The following is a 15811-nucleotide window of genomic DNA, read 5'->3' on the forward strand; positions in this document are numbered from 1 at the left end:
AGTGAATCCTGTGCCTTAATGTGAGAAATGACCAACCCCAGCCCCCAATGTTAAAAAATCATGAAATCCACATACTAAATAAACAGCAACAAGCCTGGGAGAGTGAAGAGATCAAAATTGAAAAACGCACAAACTCATGGCAGTTGTGGTCAGGAAAGAAAAGGTGAAGATGCAAATAATTCCCATAAGAAACAGAAACGGGATATAACATGAGGGGCAGAGCCTTTTTAAAAAAGTGTAAGACACTGCTATATACAGCTTTATATGAATACCTTTGGCAATCTAGATAAAATAGGTAATTTTCTGGGAAAATATAAATTACGGTCATGGGTTAATAAGTAGAAAATCTTAAAAAATCGCTGTCCATAGGCAGGCGAGGGTCTACCCGAAAGAGCTGCATCAGGCTCAGGTTGTTTCCTCGTTAAACTCTACTAAACAGAACAGAAACAGGCAATCTCCATGTTGTACAAACCCTTCTCCGCATAGGAAGAGCTGAGAAGCACACGACCTGATTTTATGAGGCTATTAGAACCCTGAGACCAGAACTGGAATGAGACAGCAGAGTGAAAGCACTCTCTAGGCCCATCTTTCTTATTAAGCATAAACACAAAGACAGCAAATCACATCCACGGGGGTATTAAAAGAATACTTTATCAAGCCTAAGGACCGTTCCCTCCCCAACACGCATTGATAAATCAGTATTTTACAGAGTTGCTGTTAATTCACTTGGTTACCAGGTAAAGGGGAGAAGAAATATATTCCCACCTCAATGCGGGGAGCGCATTTGACAAACATTCAGGCCCTCCTTGCCACTTTTCTATATTGGATTAGTGGTCCTGGTCAACAGTGAGTCAAGAAGGAGATCCGGAGGATAAATATTTGAAGAGAAAAACTGTAATGATTCCGGGATGATATGATCACTTGCCGGAAGAACCTAAAAGAATCCCTTGACAAATCAGTGGAGCTCAACAGAGAGCTTTTAAAGGCAGCAGACACAAACTGTACCTTCCAGCAGTTATCAACCAATGATTACAAACCTTTAAAAATTCCGGATCCCAAGGGCCACAGAAACTACACAATGCTTGGGACTAAAATGTGTTAAAAGGTGCAAGGCCGATGTGAAGAAAAATAGAAAACTCACTCTAGGTCGTAAAAGCAAGCCTCAGTAAATGATGAGATGTATCATGTTCTTGGATAGAAAGACTGGGCTTTGCAAGGTGTCAGTTCCCCTCAAATTAATGTTGCGCTTCAAATGCACTCCCCGTAAAAACCTCAAGAGGATTTTAATGGAACCTGACAAGCTGATTCCTGAATCCATTTGGAAAAGACAGGCACAAGATGAGGAAGGGGGGGGGGAGACCTTACTAGGTCTCAAAACACGCTCTAAAGCTGCAGCCATTTACGCGCTTGAGCGTTGCTGCAGCAATCAACATACTAATTGCAGGAACAACAGAAATTCCAGAAACTCACCCAGGGAGATTTGTAAATTTAGTTTCAGTCACTCATTCATTCAGTGGACGAAGAGCGATTGCTGGGCCAGACATTGTTCTAGGGGTGAATGAAACAAAGCCTCTGCGCTGGTGGAAGGCGCTTACATTCTTTTTTGTTTGTTTAGGAAATTGTTACTGCTTTCTTGTTTTTGTTTCTTTTCTCTATTTTAAAAAAAATGTTACCTTAAAAAATATGAGGTCCCCATATAGCCCCCACCCCCCTCACCCCACTCCCCCATCAACAGCCTCTTTCCTTATCGTGGCGCATTCGTTGCACTTGGTGACTACAGTTTGGAGCACTGCTGCACCGCATGGATAGTGGTTTATACTGTAGTTGACACTCTCCCCCAGTCCACTACATGATGGATTTGGTATCTCAAATAATTGGGGAAAGGATGGTGCTGGAAGAATTGGCTCTCCATGCAAGGAAAACAAAAGAGGAGATTCTAACCAGGTATCACAGATGAAAGGACGTCCTGAAGGAGGAAAATATCTAGGCATGAAAAAACAAAACGATCAAAACAAATCTATCAAAGACAAAGCTAGAGGAGAGTATCTTTATAATCCTCGGATAAAGAAGGCCTTCGTAAGCACGGCACAAAATGCAGACACCATAAAGGAAAAGAAAAAAAAAACCACAAACAATACATTTGATGGCATAACAATGACAAAGGAAACTTCTGCCCTACCAAAAATGGCTTTGTAAAGTAGGCTAAAGATAAATCCCAGTGTGGTGGAAGGGTCTGTAATGGATCTAATAGACCAAGGGTCAATATCCAGCACATAGGAAGACCCACAAGGCAAGAGGGAAGATGACCGAGAGCACGAACAAGCGATTCCCGAAGGAGGAAACCGGCAAGGAAACGGAAAAGGAGACGCTGGCTGTGACCCCCGGCGTTGGCTAGGGTGGGGGGAAATGCGAACTCTCCTCTCCTCTTGGTACAGGTGCTTTAGAAGGGAAAGTTGATAGCAGCTATTTTAAAAATACCCGTACCCTTTGAACTCAGTAAATGCCACTTTGGGGTATGGGTGGGGGAGACCGGTCGCTGCCCCTTGGGGTGGGTGTGGTGACCCCAATGGAATGCAAGCAGTGCTGCTGGGTCCAGCTTTGGCCCCACCTGCTTAAACGCAAAGAGCTGCACCTGGACGTGCCCTGTCTTGCCCTCCTCAGGAGCCACGAAGACGACGCAAGCAAAGCGACGTTCGAGAGCCAAGCTACGAGAGCACTGACTGTCCCGGGACCACTGCTCAGTCGCGAGCCGCTTGTTAGGGGTCGGTGATAGGTTAGTGCAGCTAGCGAGAGGAAGTGTTTGGAAACACGGCAATTCACCACGGCTTTGGCGTCCTTTTCGCATTTTACAAAAGTTTCGGATCTGCAACGGAGTGGGGGAAGAAACCCTGGTTTTTCGCCGTTGATGGTTTGGAAAGCGCTGCCCCAGAGGAGAGAGGGGACATGGGTGGAAGAAGCCCGGGTTCCTGAAAGACTGTGTGAGGTGGGGCTGCCCCATATGGCTCATCTCTCCCACCCACTAGAAGAGCTACAACAGGAAAAATGGAAAAGAGCAAGTGTTGGAGAGGATGTGGAGAAATGGGAACATGCACTTGTTTGTAGGAGTCGATGGACCTGAGGGTATTGGGAATGAAAGATAAAGAAAGATTGGGTTCAGGGGATCTGCGAGCATTGAAGCCTCAAGCTCATCAGACAAGTTTATTAATCTCAGGGGCTTCTTTATATACCCCAAGCTATTGTGAGAACCAGCAACTATTCTAGCTAACTATTCCCATTACCTCATTCTAAATAACGCAGTGCACAGTGGATAAGATAGTTACCAAAGCTCATAATGTTCTATTATATTATTGAAACAAATATACTCATTAATCTTGTTGCCCAGGTTACTTGAAATATCAAGTCTGGGTTCTGCTGGAATGTTATGTTCCCTAGAGAGATTAGCCACCTGCACGTTCATCTCCAGGGACAGCATGACCCAGTGGTCAGAAAGTAACTTGCTTCCATGGAAACAGCATGCCTTTGTTTCCCACATTTGTTGTTGATGGCAATGTAAAATGGTGCAGCCACTATGGAAGACAGTTTGGCAGTTCCTCAGAAAGTTCAGTATAGAATTACCATATGACCCACAATTCCACTTCTAGTTCTATACTCAAAAGAGTTTAAAGCAGGCACTCAGTCATTTGCACACTGATTGTTCATCATGGCATTATTCATAACTGCCAAAAGATGGAAGCAACCCAAGTGTCCACCACCAGATGGAAGGGTAAGCAAAATGTGGTCTATACTTACAATGGAATATTATGCAGCTGTGAAAAGGAACGTGTGACAACATGGATAAACCTTGAAGACAACATGTTGAGTGAAATAAGCTAGGCACAAAGGGACAAATATTCTACCATCTCATGGATATGAAATATGTAGACTAAGCAAATTCATAGAGTCAGAAACTAGAATACAGGTTACCAGGGTCTGGGGAAGGAGTAGGGTGAGGGAGGTTAAAACTTAATTGGAACAGAATTTCTGTTCGGGGCGATGGAAAAGTTTTGGTAATGGATGATGGTGATGGTAGCAAAACATTGTGAATATAGTCAACATTCATGTATCTGAATACAGTTAAAGGGGGAAATTTTAGGTTGTACTTAAGTTACTAAAATAAAACGTTTTTAAAAAATCTTCCAACCCAGAAAAAGGACATTATTGGGACAACTGAAAAAAAAATTGGAATATGAACTGTGCACTTTATATCAATGTTAAATTTCTTGAACTTGATAGCTGTACTTAAGGCGGTTACATAGTGCGTGTCCTTGTTCTTGGGAAGTGTACCTGAGAGTGTTAAGTGGTAGAGGAGCATGATGTATGCAACCCCTTCTCAAAGATTTACAGAGAGATGAATGGATGGATAGATGGATGGATAGATAGATAGGAGATAGAATGATACAATAAACGTCATAAAATACTAAAAGTTGGCCAAAAATCTAGGTGAGGGGGAATACTGAAGGTCTATGTATTGTTTTTGTATTCCTGTATTCCTGTAAATTTGAAGTTACTTCAAAAATAAAAGCTAAAAAAATTCATATAGAATCGCTAGGGACCCTGAATAGCCAAAACAATCTTGAAAAAGAACAAAGTTGTAGAACTCACACTTCCCAATTTCAAAACTTACTACAAAGCAATAGTAATCAAGACAGTGTGCTCCTGGCATGAGGCTAGACAAACAGACCCATGAAGAAAATTGAGAGCCCGGAAATAAACCCATACATTTGTGGCCAATTGCTTTTTGACATTTGAGGCTGGATGGACCTCAGAAAATCTTGTTCTTAAAGGTAATCCATTCCTGTGGGAGTGAACCTATTGTAGGTGGGACCTGTTACCGCCTTTCTCCACTCCTCCTCCCCTTCCAGCCCCCCGCCGTCCTTCCCGCCAGTCCCGCCCATATTGCCAACCTACAGTCTGCCTTTTCCCTAGTAACTGCTTACCTCAAGTCTGTCCATCAGCTTCAGCCTATCCACAGCCGCCCCGTAGCTAGCCCTCCCTCCACCACACTCCTCCCTCTACCAAGCCCTATATAACTAAGTGTACTTCCGCAATAAAGCAGACCTGTTCTTGCGCTCAAGCGGTCTCCGTGGTTCTTTCTCAACCGCGCGTCCCCCATGCCTGGAGAACCGGTGCTCCCATTTGGAGTACCCCCCGCCGGCGGTTCGGCAGGAGCAAGCCCCCCCAACTCTTGGGCCTGAGCGAGGTCGAGACCCTCACGCTCAGCGACAGGGACCTTTAGATTAGGTTATTTCAGCTAAGGGCCTTTTGATAGGGTTACTTCAGTTAAGGTGGGCCCAGGGTGGGTCTTAAACATCTTACTGGAATCCCTTATACGGATGAATATGCAGAGAGACAGAAAGAACCACAGAAGCAGGAAGCTGAAGGCAAGGAAGCCTGGAGGAGAGGGGAGAGTCCAATAGATGCCACCATGTGCCTTGCCATGTGACAGAGGAGTCCAGGATCGCAGGCTGCCAGTCTTTGGGGAGAAAGCATCACCTGATTGAGTCTTGATTTGGACATTTTCATGGCCTCAGAACTGTAAGCTTGCAAGCTAATAAAATCCCCATTGTGAAAGACAACCCATTTCTGGTATATAGCTTTCAGCAGCCCAGCAGACTAAGGCAGGTCCCAAGAACATTCGATAGGGAAAGAAGAGTCTTTTTAACAAATGATGGTGGGGAAAACTGGATATTCACATGAAAAGAATGAATCTGGAACCCTACCTCACACCATATACAGAAATTAACTCAACATGGTTCAAAGATCTAAATGTAGGAGTTAAAACTATAAGGCACAGGGGAAAATCTTCATGACCTTGGATTAGGCGACTGGTTTCTTAGGTATGACATCAAAAGCACAAGCAACCAAAGAAAAAGTAACTAAGTTGAGCTCCATCATATTTTAAAACTTTTGTGCATCAAAGGGCACTATCAATAAAGTATACAGCCAACATACAGAATGGGAGAAAATATTTATAAAGCATATATCTGACGAGGATCTAGTGTACAGAATATATAGAGAACCCTAACAACCCAACAACCAAAAGACAAACCACCCAATAAAAAGTGGACAATGGACTTGAATAGGTATTTTACTGAAGAAGAGATCAGATGCCAATAAGCACAAGAGATGTTCAACATCATTAGTCACTAGGGAAATGCAAATCAAAATCAAGATACCACTTCACATTCACAAAAAAGGCTATAATTCTTCACAAAAACAAAACATAAGCATTAATGAGGATACAGAAAGATTGCACCTCTCATAAATTATTGGTGGGAATGTCAAATGGAGTAGCCACTATGGAAAACACTGGCAGTTCCTCAGAAAGTTCGACATAGTATGACTGTAGCAGTTTGATATGGTTATGAATTCCAAAAATAGATATTGGATTATGTTCATAATCTGATCTGTACCTGGGCATGATTGAGTTATGATTGGGGCTTTGATTGGGCCACATCATTAGGGTGTCGAGTCCCTGCCCCTTGGTGGATGGGGACTCACAGTTAAAAGACATGGCAGAGGCAGGGCAAGATGGCGTCTGAGTGAGTGCACCTTATGGACTCTCCTGTGAAGAGGGGGCTGAGTGGGGTTGGAGTCTTGCTGGAGTGGGCTGTCTTGGGGACTTGCAGGGTGGAGGGTGTGTGGATGTCGATTTGGAAAGAAGTGGCAGAGGTGGTGCTTGCTAAAGGTAGAATTGCGGCTTACAAGTACTGAGGTTGGAAGCTGTGGGCTGGCGGGGCCCTTCCCCCTGGGGCTGGTGGCCATGGTGTTTCCTGAGAACTGCCAGTTGTGCAGTGGCGTTCCTGGGCCCCGTGGTCCCCGGATGCGTGGTCCCCACATGCATGGTCCCCAGGTCAGTGACCCCTGAGCCCCGATAGCCGGTGTTCCATGGATGTATGTACCCTGGGTCTGTAGAGTCCTGGACTTCCCTTTCCCAAGTCCAGTGCTCCTGGAGGTTCGGGATTGCCCTAGCCCTCTGCTTTTGGATGGACTCTGTGGGTGGGAGGGATTCGGTGGGGGGTACAGTAGGGGGGCCTGGCTAGTGTGGGTTCGATTTTCTGGTGTTTCCCCCCCCCCTTTTTCTTTTCTTTTCTTTTTTTCTTTCCCTGTGCTTGGAGGAGCATACCGGCTGGCTTGGGGAGAGTCTGGGAATAGAGGAGTGGCGAATCTGCTGAGAAAGCCCGATTCACCTAACTACCCTGGGATAGGAAACTTGGCCTGGGAGAAGGTGCAGTCAGAAAATCAACAAGCCCTCTCATAGCACACCTAAAGGAGAGGGGCTTTAGGAGCTGCTTTCCAAGCCTCCAGTAGCATACTTGGGGTTCCTGGTGAGGTGTGGGTGCTTTCTCTCTAGAAATTAAGAGTCCTTGTTTTCTGTGCGGAGCTGATTCAACAAGGACCCACTTGAATCTCCTACCGGACCTCTCAGGCAGCTTTCCTGCTGCTTGAGAGAGTGGGAAGTGAGGAAGAGAGAAAAGGGGGAACATCAGATCCCTAAGCGTTTTATTTAACTACAAAAAGGATTCCTAGCTTGAAACTTTCCCTAGTATTTGGTTGGTTTTTCCTTGTTTTTCCTTCCTCTTTATCTCCCCAAGGCCCTTTTTTCTTTCATTTTTCTTTCTTGCTCTTTTTCTTTTTCCCTGCTTACTTCCCCACTCCCTTTTGTCCTTTTTTTCCCTCTTTCTTTCTCTGCTTTTTAAAAAAGATTTATTTCTCTCCCCTCCTCTCCCCCCCCCCATTGTCTGTTCTTTGTGTCTATTTGCTGCGTGTTCTTCTGTGTCGGCTTCTGTTGTTGTCAGTGGCACGGGAATCTGTGTTTCTTTTTGTTGCGTCATCTTGTTGTGTCAGCTCTCCGTATGTGTGGCACCATTCTTGGGCAGGCTGAACTTTCTTTCATGCTGGGCGGCTCTCCTTACGGGGCGCACTCCTTGCACATGGGGCTCCCCTACGTGGGGACACCCCTGCGTGGCAGGGCACTCCTTGTGTGCATCAGCACTGCGTGTGGGCCAGCTCCACACGGGTCAAGGAGGCCCAGGGTTTGAACCGGGGATGTCCCATGTGGTAGACGGATGCCCTAACCACTGGGCCAAGTCTGCTTCCCTACTTTCTTATTCTTCTTACATTAGGTGCTGCAGGGAGAGATTCACATTTGCTGTGTTTCCTCATCGTCCATTTCCTCTTTTCTGTGTGTATTGATTTTGGTGACCAATACTATTCCCTTTCCTCTACATCTTTCTGTCCTCCATCATTGATTGTTTCTCTTACATTACACCTCTCTTTGTTAGCCCCCCTATTTTTTTTTGATTTTTTATTGCTAATATCTTTGTTCTGTTTTCTGCCTTATATTCACTCTTTATATTATTGTCCTCTCTTTTCTCTTTCCCTTTCTCCTGAACACACAGGCCTTTTAATTCACACTGTATTCCTCCCCATATTCAGATTTTTATCTACTCTACTTTTCTTACTGTTATAACTCTACATACCTTACATGAGTCTAATATCCATTCTCCTATATCTCACATGGTTCCTTTGTTAATATTTACTATCAGTACTACTATTATTCATTTTCTTTTCTTACTCCTTTTGCTTTCTCTGGCCCTAATATTTTCCTTCAAGTGCACTTGCCAACAACAAGGAAATAGAATAAGAACAACAAAGTGACAAAGAGAAGACTTAACATGCATGCAAAAACAACAACTAATTAAACTCCAAACTAGACAAAGAAGCTAAGCAACTGACTAAACATTTCAAGATAAAATGATGACCATACAGCAACAAAAAACTATAAACCAAACCAATAATCAGGAAAACATGCCCCCATCCAATGAACAAACTAAAAACCAGGAAGAGGGGCGGAACATTGAACAAGTAATTAAAGATCTCAAAACATATATTAGGGACCAATTTGATGAGGTGAAGGAAGAGATAAAGAATATGAAGAAAACAATTGGAGAGAATACAGAAGAAATTGCAATCATACACAAAAATATACTGGATATGATGGTGATGAACAGCACAAGTCAAGAAATCAAAAATACACTCTCAGCAAATAACAGCAGACTCAAAGAGGCAGAGGAGAGATTAAGTGATGTGGAAGACAGTACATCTGAAATCAAACAGATAGTAGAACTGGTCGATAAAAAGATAGAAAATATCCAGCAGGGGCTAAGGGATCTGAATGACAATGCAAAATGTGCAAAAATACGTGTTATAGGCATCCCAGAAGGAGAAGAAAAGGGAAAGGGGACAGAAGGGGTGTTAGAGGAAATAATGGCTGAAAACTTCCCAAACCTATTGAGGGAGATGGATGTACATGTCCAGGAAGCACAATGCACCCCAAACAGGATAAATCCCAACAGGCATACTCCAAGACATATACTTGTCAAGTTATCCAATGCTCAAGACAAACAGAAAATACTAAAAGCAACAAGAGAAAAGAGAACCATCACATACAAAGGAGGGTCCATAAGATTAAGTGCTGATTTCTCATCTGAAACCAGGGAGGCAAGAAGACAGTGGTATGACATAGTCAAGGTACTAAAAGAAAAAAATTTCCAACTGAGAATACTCTATCCAGCAAAGTTAGCATTCAAAAATGATGGAGAGTTCAAAATATTCACAGATAAACAAAAACTAAGAGAGTATGTGGACAAGAATCCTGCCCTTCAAGAAATACTAAAGGGAGTCCTGCAGGAAGAAAGAAAAAAACAAGAGAGACAGAGTTGGAGGAGAGTGTAAGAGCAACTAAAAGACAAAAACAGAAAAAAAATCAAACAGAATATGACAAACACAAATCCAAAGAAAGTATTGCTAATATAAGTAATTCCTTGAAAGTAATAACACTGAATGTCAATGGATTAAACTCAACTGTCAAAAGACTCAGACTGGAAGATTGGATAAGGAAATATGACCCATCTATATGCTGTCTGCAAGAAACACATCTTGGTCTCAGGGATTCAAGGAGGTTGAAACTGAATGGCTGGAAAACAATCTTACAAGCAAACAATAACCAAAAAAGGGTCAGGAGTAGCTATATTAATATCAGACAAAATAGACTTTAAATGCAAAACAGTTGTGAGAGACAAAGATGGATACTACATATTAGTGAAAGGGATAATCTTTCAAGAAGAGAGAACAATCATAAACATTTATGCTCCTAACAAGGGTGCCTCCAAATACGTGAGGCAAACACTGGAAAAACTAAGTGAAGGAATAGATGCCTCTACAATTATATTTGGGGACTTTAATACACCTCTATCAACTTTGGACAGAACATCTCAAAAGAGAATCAATAAAGAAACAAAGACTTTGAACAATATATTAGAGGAGCTGGACCTAATAGACATATACGGAACATTACACCCAAATACAGCAGGATATACATTCTTCTCAAGTGCACATGGATCATTCTCCAAGATAGACCATATGCTAGGCCACAGAAAAAGTCTCAAAGAATTGAGAATGATAGAAATCATACAAAATAATTTCTCTGACCACAGTGGAATGAAGCTGGAAATCTGCAAGGGCCAGAGACCCAGATTTGGCACCAAGATTTGGAAGTTAAACAATACACTCTTAGAAAAACAGTGGGTCAAGGAGGAAATCTCAAAAGAAATTAATAACTACCTTGAAACTAATGAGAATGATAACACAACATTTCCAAACTTATGGGATGTAGCAAAAGCAGTACTGAGAGGGAAGTGTATAGCCATAAATTCATACATCAGAAAAGAAGAAAGAGCTAAAGTTGAAGAATTAAATGCACACTTGGAGGAATTAGTTAAAAAACAACAAACTAACCCCAAAGGAAGAAGAAAGAAAGAAATAACAAAGATCAGAGCAGAACTAAATGAAATAGAAAATAAGAAAGCACTTTGAAAAAATAAACAAAACAAAGAGAAAGAGCTGGTTCTTTGAGAAAATAAATAAAATTGACAAACCCTTAGCTAGATTAACAAAGAAAAAAAGAGAGAAGATACAAATACACAAAATAAGACATGAGAAAGGAGATATCACCACTGATCCCACAGAAATAAAGACTATCATAAGAGGATACTTTGAAAAACTATATTCCAACAAAAACAACAATTTAGAGGTAATGGACAAATTCCTAGAAACACATAAGCAGCCTACATTGACAAAAGAAGTTGACCATCTCAACAAACCAATCACAAGTAAAGAGATAGAATCAGTCATTAAAAACCTCCCAACTAAGAAGAGCGCTGGGCCAGAAGGCTTCACAGGTGAATTCTACAAAACATTCTGGAAAGAACTAACACCAATCTTGCTTAAACTCTTCCAAAAAATTGAAACAGAAGGAACATTGCCTAACTCATTCTATGATGCCAACATTAGAACCTGTGGGTCGCTGCAGCCTTCAGGAGAACCAGCACCTGGGTTTCCATCTACGTTGGCTGTCTCTGGTACCCTGCTGAGGCATGCATAAGCATCACCCCCTCATGACCTCCCAGCTCTCTTTTGGAGACTCATAACCATATAAACTCATTTGTCCTTTCCATTTCCCCCTTTTATCTAAGGTCATAATGCAGTTTTTAACACCTGATATCACATGTAGGCTAAGATATTCTGCTGGTCTGAGTTGACCTCTTTGTTCATGGTCTTTTTGTAGTTACATCATCAGCTGGTGCTTGGTAGTAACCCCTCAGTGCCAGGGAGGCTCATCCCCTTGAGTCGTGTCCCACGCTGGGGGGAAGGCAATGCATCTACATGCTGAGTTTGGCTTAGAGAGTGGCCACATTTGAACACATGGAGGCCAAACAAAGACACCACAAGAAAGGAAAATTACGGACCAATCTCTCTAATGAACCTTGATGTGAAAATCCTCAACAAAATACTTGCTAATCGTATTCAACAACACATTAAACAAATTATACACCATGACCAGGTGGGGTTCATTCCTGCTATGCCAGGATGGTTCAACATAAGAAAATCAATTAATGTAATACAGCACATAAACAGATTGAAGGAATAAAATCACATAATCATATCCGTAGATGCAGAAAAACCATTTGACAAAATACAGCACCCTTTCTTGATAAAAACACTGCAAAAGATCAGAATAGAAGGAAAATTTCTGAGCATGATAAAGAGTATATATGAAAAACCCACAGCTAACATCATTTACAATGGAGAAATCCTAAAATCCTTCCCTCTAAAGTCAGGAACAAGACAAGGATGCCCATTGTCTCCCCTTCTATTTAACATTGTCTTAGAAGTACTTGCTCGAGCACTGAGGCAAGAACCAGACATAAAAGGCATCCAAATTGGAAAGGAAGAAGTCAAAATTTCACTATTTGCAAATGATATGATCCTATACATAGAAAACCCTGATAAGTCTACAACGAAGATTCTAGAACTTATAAATGAGTTCAGTAAAGCCACAGGTTACAAGATAAATGCCCAAAAATCAGTAGCATTTCTGTACACCAATAATGAACAATCTGAGGAGGAAATCAGGAACCAAATACCATTCACAATAGTAAATAAAAAAATCAAATACCTAGGAATAAATTTAACTAAAGAGGTACAAGACTTATACACAGAGAGCTACACAAGACTGTTCAAGGAAATCAAAGAAGACCTAAATAAATGGAAGAATATTCCCTGTTCATGGGTAAGAAGACTAAATATTATTAAGATGTCTATCCTACCAAAACTGATCTAAGGATTCAATGCAATCCCAATAAAAATCAACACAGCCTTCTTTAAGGAACTAGAGTAACTAACTATGAAATTTATTTGGAAAGGGAAGAGGTCCTGAATAGCCAAAGACATATTGAAAAAGAAAAATGAAATTGGAGGAATCACACTACCTGACTTCAAAACATACTACAAAGCTACAGTTGTGAAAAGAGCATGGTATTGGTGCGAGGATAGACACATTGACCAATGGAACTGAATTGAGAGTTCTGATATAGATCCTCATATATATAGTCATATAATATTCAATAAGGCCACCAAAACCACTCAACTGGGAGATAATGGCATATTGAATAAATGGTGCCTGGAGAACTGGGTATCCATATGTAAAAAAATTGAAAGAGGATTACCAACTTACACCTTATATGAAAATCAACTCAAGATGGATCAAAGACCTAAATATAAGACCCAAGACCATAAAGACCTTGGAAAGCAAAGTAGGGAAGCATCTACAGGAACTTGTAATAGGAAATGGCTTCATGGACTTCACACCCAAAGCACGAGCAGCAAAAGAACTAATAGATAAATGGGACTTCCTCAAAATTAAAGCCTTCTGCACCTCAAATGAGTTTGTCAGGAAAGTGAAAAGGGAGCCTACATAATGGGAGAAAATATTTGGTAACCATATATCTGATAGGAGACATATCTTTCATATATAAAGAACTCCTATATCTTGAAAATAAAAAAGACAAACAGCCCATTTAAAAAATGGGAAAAAGATTTGAACACACACTTCTCCAAAGATGATATACAAATGGCTAAAACACACATGAAAAAATGCTCAAAATCCCTAGCAAATCAAAACAACAATGAGATACCATCTTACTCCCATAAGACTGGCAGCTATCAAAAAATCAGAAGACTACAATTGTTGGAGAGGATGTGGAGGAATGGGAATACTCTTCCACTGCTGGTGGGAATGCAGAAGGATCCAGGCATTCTGGAGGACAGTTTGGCAGTTTCTCAAAAAACTAGCTATAGAGTTGCCATATGACCCAGCAATGGAATTGCTCAGAAGATCTGAAAACAGGGACACAAACTGATATATGTACACCAGTGTTCATAGCAACACTATTCACTATTGCCAAAAGTTGGAATTAACCCAAATGCCCATCAACAGATGAATGGATAAATAAAATGTGGTATATACATACAATGGAATACTACTCAGCTATAAGAACAAATACAGCACAAACACATGTGATAACATGGATGAATCTTGAGAACCTTATGTTGAGTGACGCAACCCAGGCACTGAAGGACAAATACTACATGACCTCTCTGATATGAAATAAATAAACCAAGCTGTCTCAGAGAGCTAGAGACTGGATGTTAAACTTTAAGGTAGTTGGAGGGTAGAGGAAGGTTGTGAGCTGACAGCTACTTGGGTGAAATCTATGGTAAGCTGGAGGTAAGTATTTGTACAGGGAAGGGATAAATTGTGGGCATAGGGCTGACTTTGGGTGGGGGTGTGTGGGCTTTAGGAGTGCTAGGGATGGGAGGACGGGTCAGATTGTCCAAGAAATTGAGGAGAGGGTGAGGGGAACATTTGATCATGGGAGATTGTCAGGTATGTGGTTGAAATTGTGGTGCAGAGAAAACTCTTTAGAGAATGTAATATGGAAGGTTGCATGTTGGGATGCTTATGGGGTGGGCATTTGACACAGGGCAAGCTTCTGGGGAGTGTGTGAGTGCTCATTTTCTCATAGTGGATTATATCATTGGGTGGAGACCCATACAAGGAGAGTGAAGGTATACCCACATCCTCGGGAGGACTGATGTTCTCAAACAGAGGGAATTGTATCTCTTGTGAGAATTGGTGGCTCTCAATGGGTTAGGGCAGTCAAGTATGTCAACCCCTCAACATTTTTGCAAGTATCTTTGAATATGGCCTCTCAAGTAATGAAGATTGATTGTCACGGTGGGCCCTGAGAGGAGGGGGAAAGAGGTGTTGAATACATGGAATCAGGGTAACTGTGGGGCAATGGAAGTTTCCACAGGATCATGCCATGATGGATATAGGCCATGTAAAATTACACCAAAAATGTATAAAAGTCTGTAGGCTAAAATGTAAACCATAATGTAAAATATAAGATAACTAAAAATTTAGAAAATTGTATAGTCTAAAATATAAACCATGATGTAAAACCAAATGGAACCATGTTTGAAAGCTATCATTTCAATAGCTGTACATTAGCTGCAGCAAATATAATATGAACATGTAAAAAGATCACTGTTGGGGAAGGGAGAAAGGGTTTGATGTTGGATATGTGGGAGTACCATATATTGTATATGTGAATTACTGTGACCTAAAATTTATGTCAAGAGAACCTTAATAATCAAAAGAAAAAAAAAAAAGGAGGTCGACACTGAGGAAGAAATGGAAGAAATTGCCTTGCCACTGTACATACAGGGCAACACCTGTAGCAGTGATGAAAGGCAAAATGTCAAAAACAAAGCTTTTTCATTTTTTCATTTCTTCAATACCCCAATTTATTTTTCCTCTATTTGTCTAAATTTCTAAGTATTCTATATCTAACTTTAAAACCCATCACTATATACCATTTTTCTATTAATGGAAACCTGGGTTTCCTTTTTGAAGAAGTTTTGGACTACAGAGAGGTTCAACTATGGTGGGGGGGAGTACTTGTGTGGGGTGTCATTAGTGGGGTGCACACGGTTGGGAGGGAGTTCTCCAGGGCATGTATCAGGGTACAGAGAAAGGTTTGGATATTTTCATAATGGTTTCAGTTGGAAACGACAGATGAGAGAGTGCTGAATTCCTGACCAGGGGAGCTCTATCACATTCCCCAATGGAACAACAACAATCCCCCAAGTGCAATGGCAAAGACCAATAAAGATGGATGGTCCAATAATAAGCCCTTGATACTGATGGCTCCAATTATGAGCCTGTGTGCCTGAAATATGAACTAGGCCTATAGCTGTGGGGTGCCTAAGAGTTACCTCCTGAGAGCCTCCATGTGTTCAAATGTGGCCACTCTCTAAGCCAAACTCAGCATGTAGATGCATTGCCTTCCCCCCAGCGTGGGAC

This window comes from Dasypus novemcinctus, chromosome X (genome assembly GCF_030445035.2).
Source record: "Dasypus novemcinctus isolate mDasNov1 chromosome X, mDasNov1.1.hap2, whole genome shotgun sequence".
Taxonomy (NCBI): domain Eukaryota; kingdom Metazoa; phylum Chordata; class Mammalia; order Cingulata; family Dasypodidae; genus Dasypus; species Dasypus novemcinctus.